The sequence below is a fragment of the Nycticebus coucang genome, chromosome 14 (assembly GCF_027406575.1).
Source record: "Nycticebus coucang isolate mNycCou1 chromosome 14, mNycCou1.pri, whole genome shotgun sequence".
NCBI classification, from domain to species: Eukaryota; Metazoa; Chordata; class Mammalia; order Primates; family Lorisidae; genus Nycticebus; species Nycticebus coucang.
The window spans coordinates 2,235,448-2,254,032 of NC_069793.1; the positions used below are offsets into that span (position 1 = coordinate 2,235,448).

General features: G+C 37.3%; 1 protein-coding gene across 3 annotated transcripts in view; it reads left to right on the plus strand.

The window, feature by feature from the left end:
• Nucleotides 1-18,585, plus strand: part of KCNQ1 (potassium voltage-gated channel subfamily Q member 1) — a 408,725-nt gene that overhangs the window by 187,104 nt on the left and 203,036 nt on the right. The window lies entirely within an intron of this gene.

Below are 18,585 nucleotides of genomic sequence, written 5' to 3' on the forward strand. Positions count from 1 at the left end.
TCTCATTACTTGTTATTGGCTTATTCAGGTTTTCTATTCCTTCCTGATTCAATCTTGGTAGGATGTTTGTGTCCAGGAATTTATCTATTTTTGTCTAAGTCTTCTAATTTTTTGGTTAAGTTTGCAAATTTGCCCTGTGTACTTACATTGGCAGCACTGTACAAATAGCTCAGCATGGTTTCATAACCTTGGCATATCAGTGTCTCACGGCTATGTTTGTGTCAGCATATGCTGGTGTCTTGCTGAGTGATGGTCGTTATTGTTGTTGCACATTTTTGTGTGCCCTCACAAGAATGTTGGAACTTAAACTAGAGCAACAAACAAACATTAAGTATCTTGTTAAACTTGTCAAGAGGGTAAGTGAAATGAGGAACATGTTAGTCCAATTTTATGAGGATACTGCCAGGAAGGAACTAGCAGTACACAAATGAATTAAATGTCTTTCTGACGGGAGGGAAAGCATCACTGATGAAGAGAGGTCAGAGCAGCCAGTAATGCAGGAAATAATGAGTAATGAGGGAAACATTGCAAAAATTCATCAAACTGGGCATCAAAATCTTTGGCTGACTGTGAGAAGCATAGCAGACCAAGTAATTATAAACAAAGAAACAGGAAAATCTTAACTGAAAATCTTGGCATGAGAAAGGTGTTTGCAAAAATGGTCTCAAAGGAGTTCACCGAAGAGCAAAAGCAAAGGTGAGTCAAAGTTTAGGAGAGGCAAGATGATGTTTTGAGCCATGTTATCACTGGTAATGAAACATGGGTGTATCAATATGACCCTGAAACAAAGTATCAAAGTTCACAATGAAAGTCAGCCAATTCTCCACAACAAAAAAGTTCTATCAGTACAAATCAAGAGTCAAAATGATGTTGCTAACTTTGCTGATATCAGAGTGATTGTTCATTATGAATTTGTACCAACTGGACAGTTAACCAAGTTTACTATTTGGAAGTGCTGAAAAGGCATTTTTATCTGAGGTCAGATAAAAATGACCTCAGTTTTTCACCAACCATTCATATCTCTTATATCATAATGCACCAGTTCATGTGGCACTGTCTATGAGAGAGTTTTTAGCCAATAAACAAATAACTATTAGAACACCCACCATACTCACTGATATGGTCCCCAATGACTTTTTCTTACTCAAAAATAAAGGAAATATTGTAATATGATGACAGCTTTGATGGCCATTCCAGAAAAAGAATTCCAAAACTGCTCTGAAGGGTGGACTAGGTGCTGACATCAGTGTATAGCTTCCCAAGGTAAGTACTTTGAAGGTGACCATAGTGACACTCAGCAATGAGATATGTACTGCTTTTTTTAGGATGAGTTCGTGAACTTCACCATCAGACCCTCATATATTAGTTCACAATAGTCTCTAATGATCCTTTGTATTTCTGTGTATCAGTTGTAATGTCTGTTTTTGTTTCTGATTTTATTTGAGGCTGCTCTTTTCTTCTTGGGTAGTATTTTCAACTCTTTAATCTTAAAAAAAATTTTTTTTCAAATTAATCTTCTGTATTATTTATGATGGGTGTTCTCTTTATTATTTCTTTCTTCTACTTAAAATTTTATCCTTGTTTTTCTTATACTTCAAGATATATCATTAATTTATTTGAAATCCTTCTACTTTTTTATGTTTATTGCTATATATTCTCTCTAATCACTGTTTTTGTTTTTGTTTTGTTTTTGTTTGTTTTGTTTTGTTTTGTTTTTAGCCCACAGGTTCTTGTATGTTGTGTTTCTATTTTCATTCATTTTAAGAAATGTTTTTATTTCCTCCCTAATTTCTTCATTGACTCAATGGTCATTCAGAAGCATGTCTGATTTTCATGTCTTCAGTTTCAAGGTTCTCCTCTTTTTGAGATCTAGCTTTATTCCATTGTGGTCTAAGACACTCGATATAATTTGAGGTTTTTAAAAATTTATTGAGACTTGTTTTGTTTTTTAACCTATGGTCTATCCTGAAGAATGTGCCATGGGCTGAAGAGAAAAATGTGTATTTTGCAGCTGTTGGGTGAAGTGTTCTGTGTCTGTTAGGTCTATTTACTCTGTAGTATCTAAGTCCAATGTTCCTTTGTTGATTTTCTGTCCAATCTGTCCAATGCTAAAAGTGTGATGTTGAAGTGCCCAACTATTATATTGAAGTATATCTCTTTAACTCTAATAATATTTGTTTTATATATTCAGGACTCCTGTGTTGGGCGTATATATATTTAAAACTGTTACAGCCTCTTGCTGAATTGATCCATTTGTCATTATATAGGTTCTTTATTTCTGCTTTTTGAATTAAAATTTTTTTTCTGATACAAATATAGCTACTCCTGCATACTTTTGGTTTCCATTTAGGTAGAATATTTTTTAAAGACAGTCTATGGATGTCTTTACAGTTGAGGTTGCATATAGTTAGACTTTTTTTTAAATCCACTCAGCTAGTCTATATCTTTTAACTGGGAGACTTAAACCATTCATATTCCAGGTTGTTGTCAATAGGTGAGAAATTGCTCCTGTCATTTTATTATTTTCTGATTATTTTATATACCCTTTGTTCCTATCTTTCCTCTTTATCTTTTCAACTTGGTGGTTTTCTTTAGTGATAATATTTGATTTCTTTCTCTTTCTCAGGTGTGTATCTGCTCTACCAATGAGTTTTTAACTTTCTTTTTTTTTTTTTTTTTTGCAGTTTTTGGCCAGGGCTGGGTTTGAACTCACCACCTCTAGTATATGGGGCTGGCACCCTACTCCTTGAGCAACAGGCACTGTCCTAAACTTTCATATTTTCCTAATGGTGGATATTATCCTTTAGTTTCAAGATGTAGAACTTTTTTTTTTTTTAAGACATAGAACTCTTATAGGGCCAGTCTAGAGGTGATGGATTACCTGTGTTTTTTTGCTTGTTTTGAAAATATTTTTTCTTATCTCTTTTGTTTCCAAAAGGTAATTTTGCTGAGTTTAGTATTCTGGCTGGCAGTGGTTTTTGTTTTTTATTTTGTATTTCCCCCACTTTCAGCACTTTGAATATATCAGCCTATTCTCTTTGCCTGTAAGGTTTCTGCCAAGAAATCTGTTGTTAGTCTAAAGAACATTCTCTTATATGTGACTTGAAACTTTCCTCTTGCTGTTTAAGAATTCTTTGTCTTGGCTCACCATCTGTAGCTCAGTGGCTAGGGCGCCAGCCACATACACCAGAGCTGGTGGGTTTGAATCCGGCCTGGACCTGCCAAACAATGACAACTACAACCAAAAAATAGCCAGGTGTTGTGGCGGGTGCCTGTAGTTCCAGTTACTTGGGAGGCTGAGGCAAGAGAATCACTTAAGCCAGAGTCGGAGGTTGCTGTGAGCTGTGAGCTGTGAGCTGTGATGCCACAGCATTCGACCCAGGGCAGCAGCTTGAGACTCTGTCTCAAAAAAAAAAATAGAATTGTCTTTAACTTTTGACAGTTTGAAGAAAATATCTCTCAGAGAGGACTGTTTTGGTTTGAATCTATTTAGAGATATTTGAGCTTACTGTATCTATATTATTTTCTCCCAAGACTTGAGAAATTTCCAGCCATTATTTCATTAAATAGGTATTCTATGCCTTTTATCAACACTTCTCTTTCTGGAACTCCCCAAATGTGAATGTTTTCTTGGTAGTATCTAATATGTCATGTAGGCTTTCTTCATTCTTTTTTCTTTTTATGAGGTTTTCTTTTTTTTTTTAAGACCTGTCAATTACAGAAATTCATACTTCTACTTGATGTAGTCTATTTTTGAAGATCTTCACAGTATTTTTGTTATTTCATTCATTAATATTTTTGGTTCCATGTTTATTTATATCTGATACTTTTTTATGAGATCTATGTTGAATTTCTCATTTAGATCAATTTAGAAAACAATTTAGATAAATTGTTTTTCTCATATCTTTGTATGGCTTACCTATATTCTTGTATTCTTGTATCCTATTAAGTTGCTGTAAGATTTCCCTTTTCTTTGGGATCTGTTACCTCAGAAACATTGCATTCCACTGTAGTTGTCAAGTTTCCTTGCTTTTTCAACTTTCTTGTATCCCTATGTTGATATCTATGTATTTGGAATAACAAATACTTCTTCTAATTTTATACCGTAGACTTTATAGGAAAAGACTTTTTCCCTGAGTGTATTTATAGTATCATTTGGATAGGGTGCTTTGGCATTAGCTCTGGGTGGGTGCAGAAGGGTTGTTTCCATATGATTAACTAGGCTGTAATCAACATCAGTAGTGTCTGTGAGTTCTTTAGTGGTTTAGGCCAGGCATCCTCAAACTTTTTAAACAGGGGGACTGTGAACTGGCCCTCAGACAGTTGGAGGGCCGGACTATAGTTTAAAAAAAAAAACTATGAACAAATTCCTATGCACAGTGCACATATCTTATTTTGAAGTAAAAAAAACAAAACGGAAACAAATACAATCACACAGTCTCATGTGGCCTATGGGCTGCAGTTTGAGGACCCCTGGTTTAGGCTGTGTAGTGCTTAGGTAGTTTGTGGGGGCAGTGAAGAGGCTTTGCTGGGAATGTGGACACTGGGTGGGCCAATTTGGGGGACCACCAGGGGCATATACAGTCACCAGCAGTGGTGGGCCAGTCCTTGGACTATTGGGTAGCAAACTCAGGCATGAATCTGCCCTATCTCTGGAGTGGGTGTGGTTCCTGGCAATAGTACTGACTCCTGGCAGGCAACTTTTAAGATTCAAGTGTCTTCTTTGATTCCTATGTCCTCAGGGCAGCCTTACTGGTATGCTAGATGGCCTGCTTCCAAGGTTGTAGAGTGCTGAGTGGGCTCTTTTGCTACACAACCACATCACTGGATCCAGGTGGTGTCATGATACTGCAGCACTCAGGGTGGATGTAGGTATACGTTGGTGTGACCCCAGGGTTGTGGACATGGGTTACTGGGCCCAGGACTTTCCAGATGGCACCAGGATGGAGCAGCTTGCATCTTGGGAGTAGAGAGAGACCCAGCAGAAGTATCTTTCTAGAACAATGTAATTGTGTGGACTTCAGGTAGCTCCCTATACTAGCCCCAGGACCTGTAAGTGTTGAGCACCTCCTAAAGAATAGTAGCCATCTGTGGTAGGAATGTGAACTATGGAGAATCTCCTGCTTATCATTTCCCTGTAGTGTGTGTGTGGGGAGGTCCCTCCTGGTTCCCAGCTGATCCTGGCCAACTCCTTTATTTCTATCTATGCTGTCATTCTGAACTTCTCTGTCTCAGAAGATCCCTGTTGTTTTTCTGTTGAATTCCAGTATTTTCCTTTTGATGTTCTATTTGATGTATGGTTAGCTGCTTGCTATTTTGATCCTTCTTTATGGCAGAGGTAAGTGCCAGACCTCGCTATTCAGCTATCTTGATGACATCTTTCTTCTAGAAATGTTAGTTTTACATTTACGTCTGTGATACATTTTGAGTTATTTTTTATTTTTTTTTTTTTTTGTAGAGACAGAGTCTCACTTTATGGCCCTCGGTAGAGTGCCGTGGCCTCACACAGCTCACAGCAACCTCCAACTCCTGGGATTAAGCGATTCTCTTGCCTCAGCCTCCCGAGTAGCTGGGACTACAGGCACCCGCCACAACGCCCGGCTATTTTTTTTTTTTTTTTTTTTGGTTGCAGTTTGGCCGGGGCCGGGTTTGAACCCGCCACCCTCGGTATATGGGGCCAGCGCCCCACCAACTGAGCCACAGGCGCCGCCCTATTTTGAGTTATTTTTTATGAAGAGTGAAAGGTCTATGTCTCAATTTTTCTACATGTGGATATCCAGTTGTTACAGCACAATAAAGATTATCTTTTCTGTATTGTATTGCCTTTATTCCTTTGTCAAAGATCAGTTGTCCGTGTGTATTTGGGGTCTATTTGGGGCTCTTCATTCTGTTCTGTTTATTTGTATATCTATTATTTCATCAATACCATACTGTGTTGATTAATGTAGCTTTCTACTAAGTCTTTAACTTAGTTTCTACTGAGAAGCAAGTCTTGAACTTGGGAAGTGCTGGTCCTCTTACTATTTCATTTCCTTTAATATTGACTTGACTACTATGGATCTTTTCTTTCTCTATACAGACTTTAGAATCAGTTTGTCAGTACTGATAAGGTAACTTCCTGAAGTTTTACTTGGAGTTGCATTAGATCTATGTTTCAACTTGGGAAGAATGGACATCTTGACAATAATGTCTTCCTATGCATGAATATGAACATGTTTCCAAGGATTTAGGTCTTTGATTTGTTTCATCAGTTTTATAGTTTTTCTCATACAGATATTATACATATTTTGTTAATTTTATACCTAAATATTTCCTTGTGGTATTGGTTCTTAATTTCAAATTCTATTTGTTCATACAGGAAAGCAATTGACTTTTGTACATGAACCTTGTATCCTGCAACCTTGCTATAATCATTTATTAGTTCCAGAAGTATCTTTGATTCTTTTGTATTTTCTATTAGACAATTATACCACCTATAAGGAAAGTTTTATTTCTTTCTTCCCCATTTCTTTTCTTTACCTGTCTTATTGCATTAGCTCAGGTTTCCAGTATAATGTTGAAAAAAGAGTAGTGAGAAGGAACATCCTTGCTTTGTTCCTATCTTAGGAAGAGAGCTTTTAGTTTCTCATCATCAATATCATGTTAGTTGTAGGATTTTGCAGCATCGATTATCAAGTTGAGAATTTTCCATTCTATCCCTAGTTTACTGAGTTATTTTTATCAAGAGTGGGTATTTTGTTTTGTCAAATTCTTTTTCTGCATCTAGTAAAATGATATTTAAGAGTGTTCATGTAATGGATAACATTGATTTTTTTTAATGTTCCATTAACCCTGTATACCAGGTTCAGGAATCCAGCTTTGTTATGGTGTATAATTTTTATAAAGTTATTGAATTTCATTTCTTAATATTTTCTTGAGGACTTTTTTCTACATTTATGTTCATGGAAGTTATTGGTCTTTAGTTTTCTTTCAATGTATTTGTCTGGTTTGGCAATTATAGTGATGCATCATAAAATGAGTTAGGAAGTTATTTATTCCTGTCCACTGAAAGAAGTTGTAGAGAACTGGCATAGTTTCTTCCTTAAATGTTTGGTAGAATTCATCAGTGAACACATTTTTGCCTGGTGCTTTCTATTTTGGAAGTTTATTAACCATTAACTCAATTTCTTTAATAGATATAGAGCTATTCAAATTATTTTCCTTCTTCTGATAATTTACCAGATTGTGTTCTTCAAATAATTTGTTCATCTAAGTTATCAAATTTGTGGGAACAGAGTTGTGTGTGGTAGTCCTTTGTTATCAATGTAATGTCCATATGATCTATAGTGATGTCCCTTCCATTTCTGATATTGCTGATTCACACCATCTTTTATTTAGTTAGCCTGCCTAGAGACTATCAATTTTGTTAATATTTGTCTATTAAAAGAACCATCTTTTTATCTCATGGATTCTTCACTATTGATTTTCTAATGTCATTGTCATTGCTTTATTTTCTAATTTTTTACTACTTCTATTTACTTTGGGTTTAATTTCCTCTTCTTTTTATAGTTCCCTAAAGTGACAGCTTAAATTACTAATTTTAGATCTCTCTTTTCCAGAGTATGCATTCAATGCAACAAATTTTCCTGTATTGCATGCTTTCACTACGTCCTACAGATTATTTTATTTTTATTTTTATATTTTGGCAGTTTTTGACCAGGGCCAGGTTTGAACCCACCACCTCTGGTATATGGGGCTGGCACCCCACTCCTTTCAGCCACAGGTGTTGCCCCCATCCTACAGATTTTATGTTTTAATATTCATTTAGTTGAGAATATTTTAAAATTTATCTTCAAATTCCCTCATGTATTACTTAGAAGTATGTTTAATCTCCATGTCTTTTGGGATTTGTCAGTTATCTTCTTTCTGTTTCTGACTTCTAGTTTAGTTACACTGTGGTCTGAGAAAAGACACTGTGTGTGTTCTATTCTTTAAAATTTGTTGAGATGTATTTTATGATATAGAATGCACTCTATTATAGTGAATGTTTCATCAGAGCTTGAGAAGAATGTGTATCTGTTACTTCTGGAAGAAGTATTCTACAGATAATTATATTTAGTTGATTGATAGCAGATTTAGTTCAACTATGTCCTGATTAACTTTCTGCCTGCTAGCTATGTCCATTTCTGACAGAAAGGTGTTCAAGTCTCCAATTATAAACATGGAGTCATCTATTTCTGCTTGTAATTCAAGCAGTTTTTGCCTCATTTTGATGATATGCTAAAAGGAGCATATATCAGTACTTTTAAGATTTGACTTTTTGGCGGTGCCTGTGGCTCAAGGAGTAGGGCACTGGTCCCATATGCTGGAGGTGGTGGGTTCAAACCCAGCCCCGGCCAAAAAACACACACACACAAAAAAAAAAAGATTTCACTTTTTGAAGAACTGACCTCTTTATCCCTGATAACTTTCCTGCTTTGAAGTCTGAACTGCCTGCAATTAATACAGCTACTACTAGTTTCTCTTAATTATTGTTATTATATCATGATATACTTCTTCTATTGATTTACTTGAAAATTTTATGACTTTTTTTCCTTTTTTTAAATTAAATCATAGCTGTGTACATTAATGCAATTATGGGGTACAATGTGCTGATTGTATATACAATTTGAAATACTTTCATCAAACTGGTTAACAAAGCCTTCACCACATTTTCTTATTGTGTTAAGACATTTATATTCTACACTTTGTAGATTTAACATGTACCCTTGTAAAATGCACCATAGGTGTGGTCCCACCAATTATCCTTCCTCCACCCGTCCTCCCCCCTTCTCTCCCCTTCCCATCCTCTTTCCCCTTCATCTTGGGCTATAGTTGGGTTATAGCATTCATATAGAAGTGTGGGTACTTATAAATTGGTTTCATAGTAGGGCTGAGTACATTGGATACTTTTTCTTCCATTCTTGAGATACTTTACTAAGAAGAATATGTTCCAGCTCCATCCATGTAAACATAAAAGAGGTAAAGTCTCCATCTTTTTTTAAGGCTGCATAATATTCCATGGTGTACATATACCACAATTTATTAACCCATTCATGGGTCGATAGGCACTTGGGCTTCTTCCATGACTTAGCAATTATGAATTGAGCTGCAATGAACATTCTGGTGCAAATGTCTTTGTTATAAAGTGATTTTTGGTTTTCTGGATATATACCTAGTAGAGGAATTGCAGGATCAAATGGCAGGTCTATTTTTAGATCCCTAAGTGATCTCCAAACATCTTTCCAAAAAGAACATATTAGTTTGCATTCCCACCAGCAGTGCAGAAGTGTTCCCTTTTCTCCACATCCACACCAACATCTATGGTTTTGGGATTTTGTGAGGTGGGGCTAATCTTACTGGAGTTAGATGATATCTCAAAGTGGTTTTGATTTGCATTTCTCTGATGATTAAAGATCATGAGCATTTTTTCATGTATCTGTAGGCTGTGCACCTGTCTTCTTCAGAGAAGTTTCTATTCAAGTCCCTTGCCCACCCTGAGATGGGATCACTTGTTCTTTTCTTGCTAATACATTTGAGTTCTCTGGATTCTGGTTATTAAACCTTTGTTGGAGACATAACCTACAAATATCTTCTCCCATTCTGAGGGCTGTCTGCTTGCTTTACTTACTGTGTTCTCAGCTGTGCAGATGCTCTTTATTTTGATCAGATCCCAGTAATGTATTTTTGGTGTTGCTTCAGTTGCCCAGGGCAGTCCTCCTCATAAAATATTCTCCCAGGCCGATTTCTTCAAGTGTTTCCCCTGCACTTTCTTCTAGTATTTTTATAGTTTCATGCCTTAAGTTTAAATCTTTTATCCAGTGAGAGTCAATCTTTGTTAATGGTGAAAGGTGTGGGTCCAGTTTCAGTCTTTACAAGTTGCCAGCCAGTTCACCCAGCACCATTTGTTAAATTGGGAGTCTTTTCCCCACTGAATGTTCTTGATTGGCTTATCAAAGATCAAATAACGGCGAGTAGCTGGGTTCATCTCTTGGTTCTCTATTCTCTTCCATACATCTACCTCTCTATTTTTATGATGGCACCATCCTGTTTTGATCCCTATAAATTTATAGTATAGTCTGAGGTCTGGTAGCATGATTCCTTCTGATTTGTTTTTATTTCTGAGTAATGTTTTGACTAATTGAGGTGTTTTCTGATTCCATATAAAATATGAAGTATTATTTTTTCAAGGTCTTTAAAGTATGAAAGTGATGCTTTAATCAGGATTGCATTAAAATTGTATATTGCTTTGGGTAGTATGGACATTTTAACAATGTTGATTCTTCCCAGCCATGAGCATGGTATGCTTTTCCATGTGTTAACATCTTTAGCTATTTCTTTTCTCAGAGTTTCATAGTTCTCTTTATAGAGATCTTTCACGTCCTTTGTTAGATACACTCCCAAATATTTCATCTTCTTTGACACTACTGTAAAAGGAATAAAGTCCTTGACTGTTTTTTAGCTTGACTATTATTGGTATATATAAAGGCTACTGATTTTTGAGTATTGATTTTGTTTCCACTTCAGAGAGTTTTGTAGTTGAGTCCCTGAGGTTTTCCAGATATTCAATCATACCATTTGCAAAGAGTGGAAGTTTGTTCTCCTCTGACCTTATATGGATACCCTTGATCACTTCTCGCCTGATCACGGTGGCTGGGACTTCCATTACAATGTTAAAAAGCAATGGAGACAGTGGGCAACCTTGCCTGGTACCTGATCTGAGTGGAAATGTTATCAATTTTACTCCATTCAAAATAATATTGAGTGTGGGTTTGCTGTACGTGGCCTCTATCAGTTTAAGAAATGTCCCTTCTATACTTATTTTTTTAAGGGTTCTGATCATAAAAGGATGAAAGATATTATCAAAAGCTTTCTCTGCATCAATTGAGAGAATCATATGGTCTTTGTTTTTTATTTTGTTTATGTGATGTATTATATTATAGATTTATATTGAACCATCCTTTAGACCCTGGGATAAAACCCACTTGGTCATGATGTATAATTTGTTTGATGTGTTGCTGGATTCTGTTTGCTAGGATCTTATTGAATATTTTTGCATCTATATTCATTAGAGATATTGGTCTGTAATTTTCTTTTCATGTTGGATCTTTTCCTGGTTTGGAGATCAGAGTGATATTTGCTTCATAGAATGTGTTGGGAAGTAGTCTTTCTTTTTCTATGCTTTGGAAAAGGTTATATAATATAGGTACTAGTTCTTCTCTGAAGGTTTGTTAGAATTCTGATGTGAAGCCATCTAGTCCCAGACTTTTCCCTTTTGGGAGAATTCGTATAGTTGATACTATTTCAGTACTTAGTATAGGTCTATTCAACATTTCTAATTCTTTCTGGGTATGTCTAGGAAGGTGGCATGCTTCCAAGTATTGGTCAATTTCTTTCAGATTTTTGTATTTCTTAGAATAGAGTTCTTTGTAGTATTAAAATTTTTTTAATTTCTGAGGTATCTGTTGTTATTATACCTTTGTCATTTCCGACTGATGAAATTTGGATTTTAATTTTCTATTTCCGGTTAGGCTAGCCAAGGGTTTGTCAATTTTTTTTTAATAGAGTATCTGCCTTTTTTTTTAATTTTTTTTTTATTGTTAAATCATAGCTGTGTACATTAGTGCAATCAAGGGGTACAATGTGCTGGCTTCATATACAATCTGAAATATTCTCGTCAAACTGTTCAATGTAGCCTTCATGGCATTTTTTTAGTTATTGTATGTAGACATTTGTATTCTGCCTTTAGTAAGTTTCGCCTGTACCCATTCTAAGATGCACCGTAGGTGTGGCCATTACCCTCCTTCCACCTTAACCTCCCCCCTCCCTTCCCCTTCCTTGGCCCTTTCCTCATAGTCTTGTGCTATAGTTGGGTTACAGCCTTCATATGAAAGCTATAATTTAGCTTCATAGTAGGGCTGAGTACATTGGATACTTTTTCTTCCATTCCTGAGATACTTTGCTAAGAAGAATATGTTCTAGCTCTATCCATGTAAACATGAAAGAGGTAAAGTCTCCATCTTTCTTTAAGGCTGCATAATATTCCATGTATACATGTACCACAATTTGCTAGTCCATTCATGGGTCAATGGGCACTTGGACTTCTTCCATGACTTAGCAATTATGAATTGGGCTGCAATAAACATTCTGGTACAGATGTCTTTGTTATATTGTGATTTTTGGTCTTCTGGGTATAAACCTAGTAAAGGAATTATAGGATCAAATGGCAGGTCTATTTTTAGGTCTCTAAGTATTCTCCAAACGTCCTTCCAGAAGGAATGTATTACTGTGCATTCCCACCAGCAGTGTAGAAGTGTGCCCTTTTCTCCACATCCATGCCAACATCTCTGGTTTTGGGATTTTTTTATGTGGGTTACTCTTACTGGGGTTAAGTGATATCTCAAAGTAGTTTTGATTTGCATATCTGATGATTAAGGATGATGAGCTTTTTTTCATGTGTTTGTAGATCGTGCATCTGTCTTCTTCAGAGAAGTTTTTCTTCAAGTCCCTTGCCCACCCTGAGATGGGATCACATGTTCTTTTCCTGCTAATATGTTTGAATTCTCTGTGGATTCTGCTTATTAGATCTTTATTGGAGGTATAACCTGCAAATATTTTCTCCCATTCTGAGGGCTGTCTGCTTGCTTTACTTACTATGTTCTTGGCTGTGCAGAAGCTTTTTAGTTTGATCAGGTCCCAGTAGTGTATTTTTGATACTTCTTCAATTGCCTGGGGAGTCCTCCTCATAAAATATTCACCCAGGCCTATTCCTTCAAGAGTTTTCCCTGCACTTTCTTCAAGTATTTTTATAGTTTCATGTCTTAAGTTTAAATCTTTTATCCAGTGAGAGTCTATCTTAGTTAATGGTGAGGTGTGGGTCCAGTTTCAATGGTTGCCAGCCAGTTCACCCAGAACCATTTGTTAAATAGGGTATCTTTTCCCCACTGAATGTTTTTAATTGGCTTGTCAAAGATCAAATAACGGTAAGTAGCTGGATTCATCTCTTGGTTCTCTATTCTGTTCCAGACATCTACTTCTCTGTTTTTGTGCCAATACCGTGCTGTTTTGTTCACTATTAATTTATAGTACAGTCTCAGGTCTGGTAGCATGATTCCTCCTGCTGTGTTTTTATTGCTGAGTAATGTTTTGGCTATTCGAGGTTTTCTCTGATTCCATATAAAATGAATTATTATTTTTTCAAGATCTTTAAAATATGACAATGGAGCTTTAATAGGAATTGCATTAAAATTATATACTGCTTTGGGTAGTATAAACATTTTAACAATGTTGATTCTTCCCAGCCATGAGCATGGTATGTTTTTCCATTTGTTAACATTTTCAGCTATTTCTTTTCTTAAAGTTTCATAGTTCTCTTTGTAGAGATCTTTCACGTCCTTTGTTAGGTATACTCCCAAATATTTCATCTTCTTTGGCACTAATGTGAAAGAAGTCACAGTCCTTGACTGTTTTTTCGGCTTGGTTATTGTTGGTATGTATAAAGGCTACAGATTTATGGGTGTTGATATTGTAGCCTGAGACATTGCTGTATTCCTTGATCACTTCTAAAAGTTTTGTAGTAGAGTCCCTAGTGTTTTCCAGATATACGATCATATCATCTGCGAAGAGTGAAAGTTTGATCTCTTCTGACCCTATGTGGATACCCTTGATTGCCTTTTCTTCCCTAATTGCAATGGTTAAAACTTTGATTACAATGTTAAAGAGCAATGGAGACAATGGGCAACCTTGCCTGGTTCCTGATCTAAGTGGAAATGATTTCAATTTAACTCCATTCAATACAATATTGGCTGTGGGTTTGCTGTAGATGGCCTCTATAGTTTAAGAAATGTCCCTTCTATACCAATTTTCTTAAGTGTTCTGATCATGAAGGGATGCTGGATATTATCAAAAGCTTTTTCTGCATCAATTGAAAGAATCATATGGTCCTTATTTTTTAGTTTGTTTATGTGCTGAATTACATTTATAGATTTACATATATTGAACCAGCCTTGAGACCCTAGGATAAATCCCACTTGGTTGTGGTGTATAATTTTTTTGATGTGTTGTTAGATTCTGTTTGTTAGGACCTTATTGAGTATTTTAGCATCAATATTCATTAGTGATATTGGTCTATAATTTTCTTTTCTTGTTAGGTCTTTCCCTGGTTTGGGGATCAAGGTGATGTTTGCTTCGTAGAATGTGTTGGGTAATATTCCTTCTTTTTCTATATCTTGGAAGAGGTTTAGTAATATAGGTACTAATTCTTCTTTAAAGGTTTGGTAGAATTCTGACATAAAGCCATCTGGTCTTGTGCTTTTCTTTTTAGGGAGATTTTGTATAGTTGATGCTATTTCAGAACTTGATATAGACCTGTTCAACATTTCCACTTCATTCTGGCTAAGTCTTGGTAGGTGACGTACTTCCAGGTATTGGTCGATTTCTTTCAGATTTTCATATTTCTGAGAGTAGAGTTTCTTGCAGTATTCATTAAGGATTTTTTTAATTTCTGAGGGGTCTGTTGTTATTTCATCATTACCATTTCTGATTGATTAAATGAGAGATTTCACTCCTTTTTTCCTGGTTAGGTTGGCCAAAGGTTTATCTGTTTTATTGATCTTGTCAAAAAACCAACTTTTGGATTTATTGATCTGTTGTATAATTCTTTTGTTTTCAATATCATTTAATTCTGCTCTGATTTTGGTTATTTCTTTTCTTCTGCTGGTTTTGGGGTTGGAGTGTTCTTCCTTCTCCAGTTGCTTGAGATGTCCCATAAAGTTATTAACTTCCTCTCTTTCCGTTTTCTTGAGGAAGGCTTGCAGTGCTATAAATTTCCCTCTTAGGACTGCCTTTGCAGTATCCCAGAGGTTCTGGTAATTCATGTCTTGATTGTTGTTTTGTTCCAAAAATTTGGTGATTTCCTTCTTAATCTCGTCTATAACCCATCTATCCTTCAGCATAAGGTTGTTTAGCTTCCATGTTTTTGTATGAGTATACAGGTTCCTGTTGTTATTGAGTTCAACTTTTATTCCATGATGGTCTGCGAAGATGCAAAGAATAATTTCTATTTTTTTTAATTTGCTGAGGTTAGATTTGTGGCCTAGGATGTGGTCAATTTTGGAGTATGTTCCGTGGGCTGATGAGAAGAATATGTATTCAATTTTGTTGGGATGAAATGTTCTGTAGATGTCTGTTAAGTCCAGATGTTGAATGGTTAAGTTTAAATCTAAAATTTCTTTGCTTAGCTTCTTTTTGGAACATCTATCCAGCACTGCTAAAGGGGTGTTAAAAATCTCCAACTACTATGGAAGTGGAGGAAATCAAGTTGCTCACGTCTGTTAGAGTTTCTCTTATAAATTGAGGTGCGTTCTGGTTGGGTGCATAAACATTAATAATTGAAATCTCATCATATTGAGTATTACCTTTAACAAATATGAAGTGTCCGTCCTTATCCTTCCTTATTTTGGTTGGTTTAAAGCCTGTTGTGTCTGTGAATAAGATTGCAACACCTGCTTTTTTCTGCTTTCCATTTGCCTGGAGTATAGACCATCCCTTCACCTTGAGTCTATATTTTTCTTTTAATGTAAGATGCGGTTCTTGTATGCAGCATATATCTAGCTTGAGTTTTTGTATCCAGTCAGCAAACCTGTGCCTCTTTAGAGGACAATTTAAACCATTCACATTGAGAATATTGATAAGCCTTTCGAGAGTCCAGCAGACATTTTTAATCCTTTTGCAACTGTGGAAATTGGAATTTGATCAAAAATTTCTGGATAGGTTTACTTTTGTGGTAGAGGATTATGCCAGTCTTTATGGAGGATAGGTCTGAGAATATCCTGGAGAGCTGATTTAGTTATGGCAAATTTCTTCAACATATGAACATCATTGAAGTATTTAATTTCTCCGTCATAAATGAAATTCAGTTTAGCTGGGTACAAATTCAGGATCCTGGGTTGAAAGTTATTTTGTTTTAGGAGTTTAAAAGTCGATGACCATCCTCTTCTAGCTTGAAAGGTTTCAGCAGAAAGATCTGCAGTTATTCTAATATTCTTGCCCTTGTAGGTGATGGATTTCTTTCATCCGGCTGCTTTCAGAATTTTCTCCTTTATATTAACTTTAGTGAAATTGATTATGATGTGTCTGGGGGATGTCTTATTTGGGTTGAGTCATGCTGGAGTTCTGAAACTGTCTGCTATCTGAATTTCAGAATCTCTTGGCATGTCTGGAAAGTTCTCCTTCATAATCTCATGGAGAAGAGACTCTGTGCCTTGTGAAGCCACTTCATGGCTTTTGGGGATCCCTATAAGATGAATATTGGTTTTCTTCAAATTATCCCAGAGCTCTCTGAGAGAGTGATCTGTTTTTGCCCCCCATTTCTCTTCCTCTTTGAGAGTTTGGGAGCATTTGAAAGCTTTGTCTTCAATGTCAGAAATCCTTTCTTCTGCTTGCTCCATTCTGTTACTGAGGGATTCTACTGTGTTTCTCAGATCTTTGAGGGCTGCAACTTCTTGTCTCAATGTGTGAAAATCTTTGGTCATTTGCTCTTTGAATTCGTTGAATTCTTGAGATATCCTTTGGGTTACTGCTTGGAATTCTAATTCAATCTTATTTGCTATCCAGATTCTGAATTCGATTTCTGACATCTCTTGTTTGTGCATGGGATCTTGTGCTGTGTCTGCCCCATTGATCCTTGGGGGAGTTGATCTACTCTGATTATTCATATTGCCAGAGTTTTTCTGTTGATTTCTCCTCATGATTGTTTTTCACTGTTGCCTCTGGCCATGCTCAGAGTTGGGGAGGTGTCTCTCCAAGATTAGACCCCAGCGGGATCACTCTATCATTGCTGGATCTTTGTGGGGAGTGACCCTGTGTAGTTCCTCTGGGGCTGCCCCAGCCAGGGAGTTCTGGTTGTGGAAGCAGCTTGGGAGTGTGACACACTGGATCCAGCAATAGGGTGGGAGGTGGTGTGCATGGTTCTGGGAGTGCCTGGCACCCAGTGACTTTGGCCCAGAGAGCCCAAGGCTCCAGAAGTCTCTGGCCAGGAGAAGGGCTCTGCGCAGAGGTAGGGAGGGCTCCAGAGGGCACGCGGCTACCAGAGTCCCTAGCCAGACGAGCAGGCTAGTGTGGAGACAGGGAGGGTACAGGAGGGAGGACGCAGGGTTACACGGCTCCCACAGTTCCTGGTCAGGGCATGCGGGTGCCCGGCGGGCACGGGTCGCATGTCGGGGGTCACTGCACCGCTCCTATGGAGGTCCAGGCAGTGCCAAGCCCAGGAGTTTGAGGTTGCTATGTGCTGTGATGCCACGGCACTCTACCCAGGGCAACAGCTGAGGCTGTAATGTGCCAAAACTGGTCTCACTCTACACCTGAGGGTTAAGGCTGTCAGGCAGCTCAGTCCCTGCCTTTAGGTTGCTCAGTCACTAAGTTACTATCTTCTCCCTGATCCTTGCTCTGCGACCCTGAGGGTTGAGGTTGCCAGGGCAGTTCTCTCACAATGGCTCCTGGCAGCCCACAGCCAAACACCATCAGCTCCGTACGACTCGGTGGCTCAATCTGGGGACCTAGACAATGCCCAGAGTTCTCCACACTCCTGCTCAAGCTCTCCCCAAGGCAGTTCAACTGAGTGTGAAACAGTTCATAGGTAAGGCCTTTCCGGTTTGCAGCCTCACTGCTGCTTGTACTTACGGCGGGATTAGGTTGATCAAACACATGCAACCACTTGCCAGTTTTCCACTGTTTTTGTCCTCCTCTTGGAGTCCAGAAGTCCCTTGCTGACATCCTGTATCCTCAAAGGGATGATTATAGGCAGATCCCACCATCCAGAGATGCCTGGAGTCTTATCTCCCCAGACTCACCGTGCCCAGTTGCAGTTCCATCTTCATGTTTATCAATTTTGTTAAACTTTTCAAAAAACCGACTTTTGCATTCATTGATCAATTGAATAATTCTTTTGTTTTCAATTTCATTTAATGCAGCTCTAATTTTGGCTATTTCTTTTCTTCTGCTGGGTTTGGGGTTGGAGTGTTTTTCCTTTTCCAATTGCTTGAGATGTCCCATTAAGTTGTTGACTTCCTCTCTTTCCGTTCTCTCAAGGAAGGCTTGCAGCACTATAAATTTTCCTCTTAGGACTGCCTTTGCAGTATCCCAGAGGTTCTGATAATTTGTGTCTTCATTATCATTCTGTTCTAAAAACTTGGTAATTTCCTTCTTAATCTCATCTTTGACCCAGCTATCTTTTAGCCTAAGGTTGTTTAGTTTCCATGTCCTTGTGTGAGTTATGTAGATTCCTGTTATTGGTGAGTTCAACTTCTATTCTGTGATGATCTGAGAGAATACACGGAATAATTCTATTCTTTTAAATTTGCTTGTGACCTAAGATGTGATCAATTTTGGAGGATGTTCCATGGGCTGATGAGAAGAACATGTATTCAATTTTGTTAGGATGAAATATTCTGTAGATGTCTATTAAGTTCAATTGTATGGTGAAGTTTAAGTCCAAAATTTCTTTGATTAGTTTCTTATTGGAGGATCTATCCAACATTGCCAAAGGGGTCTTAAAATCTCTGAGTATTA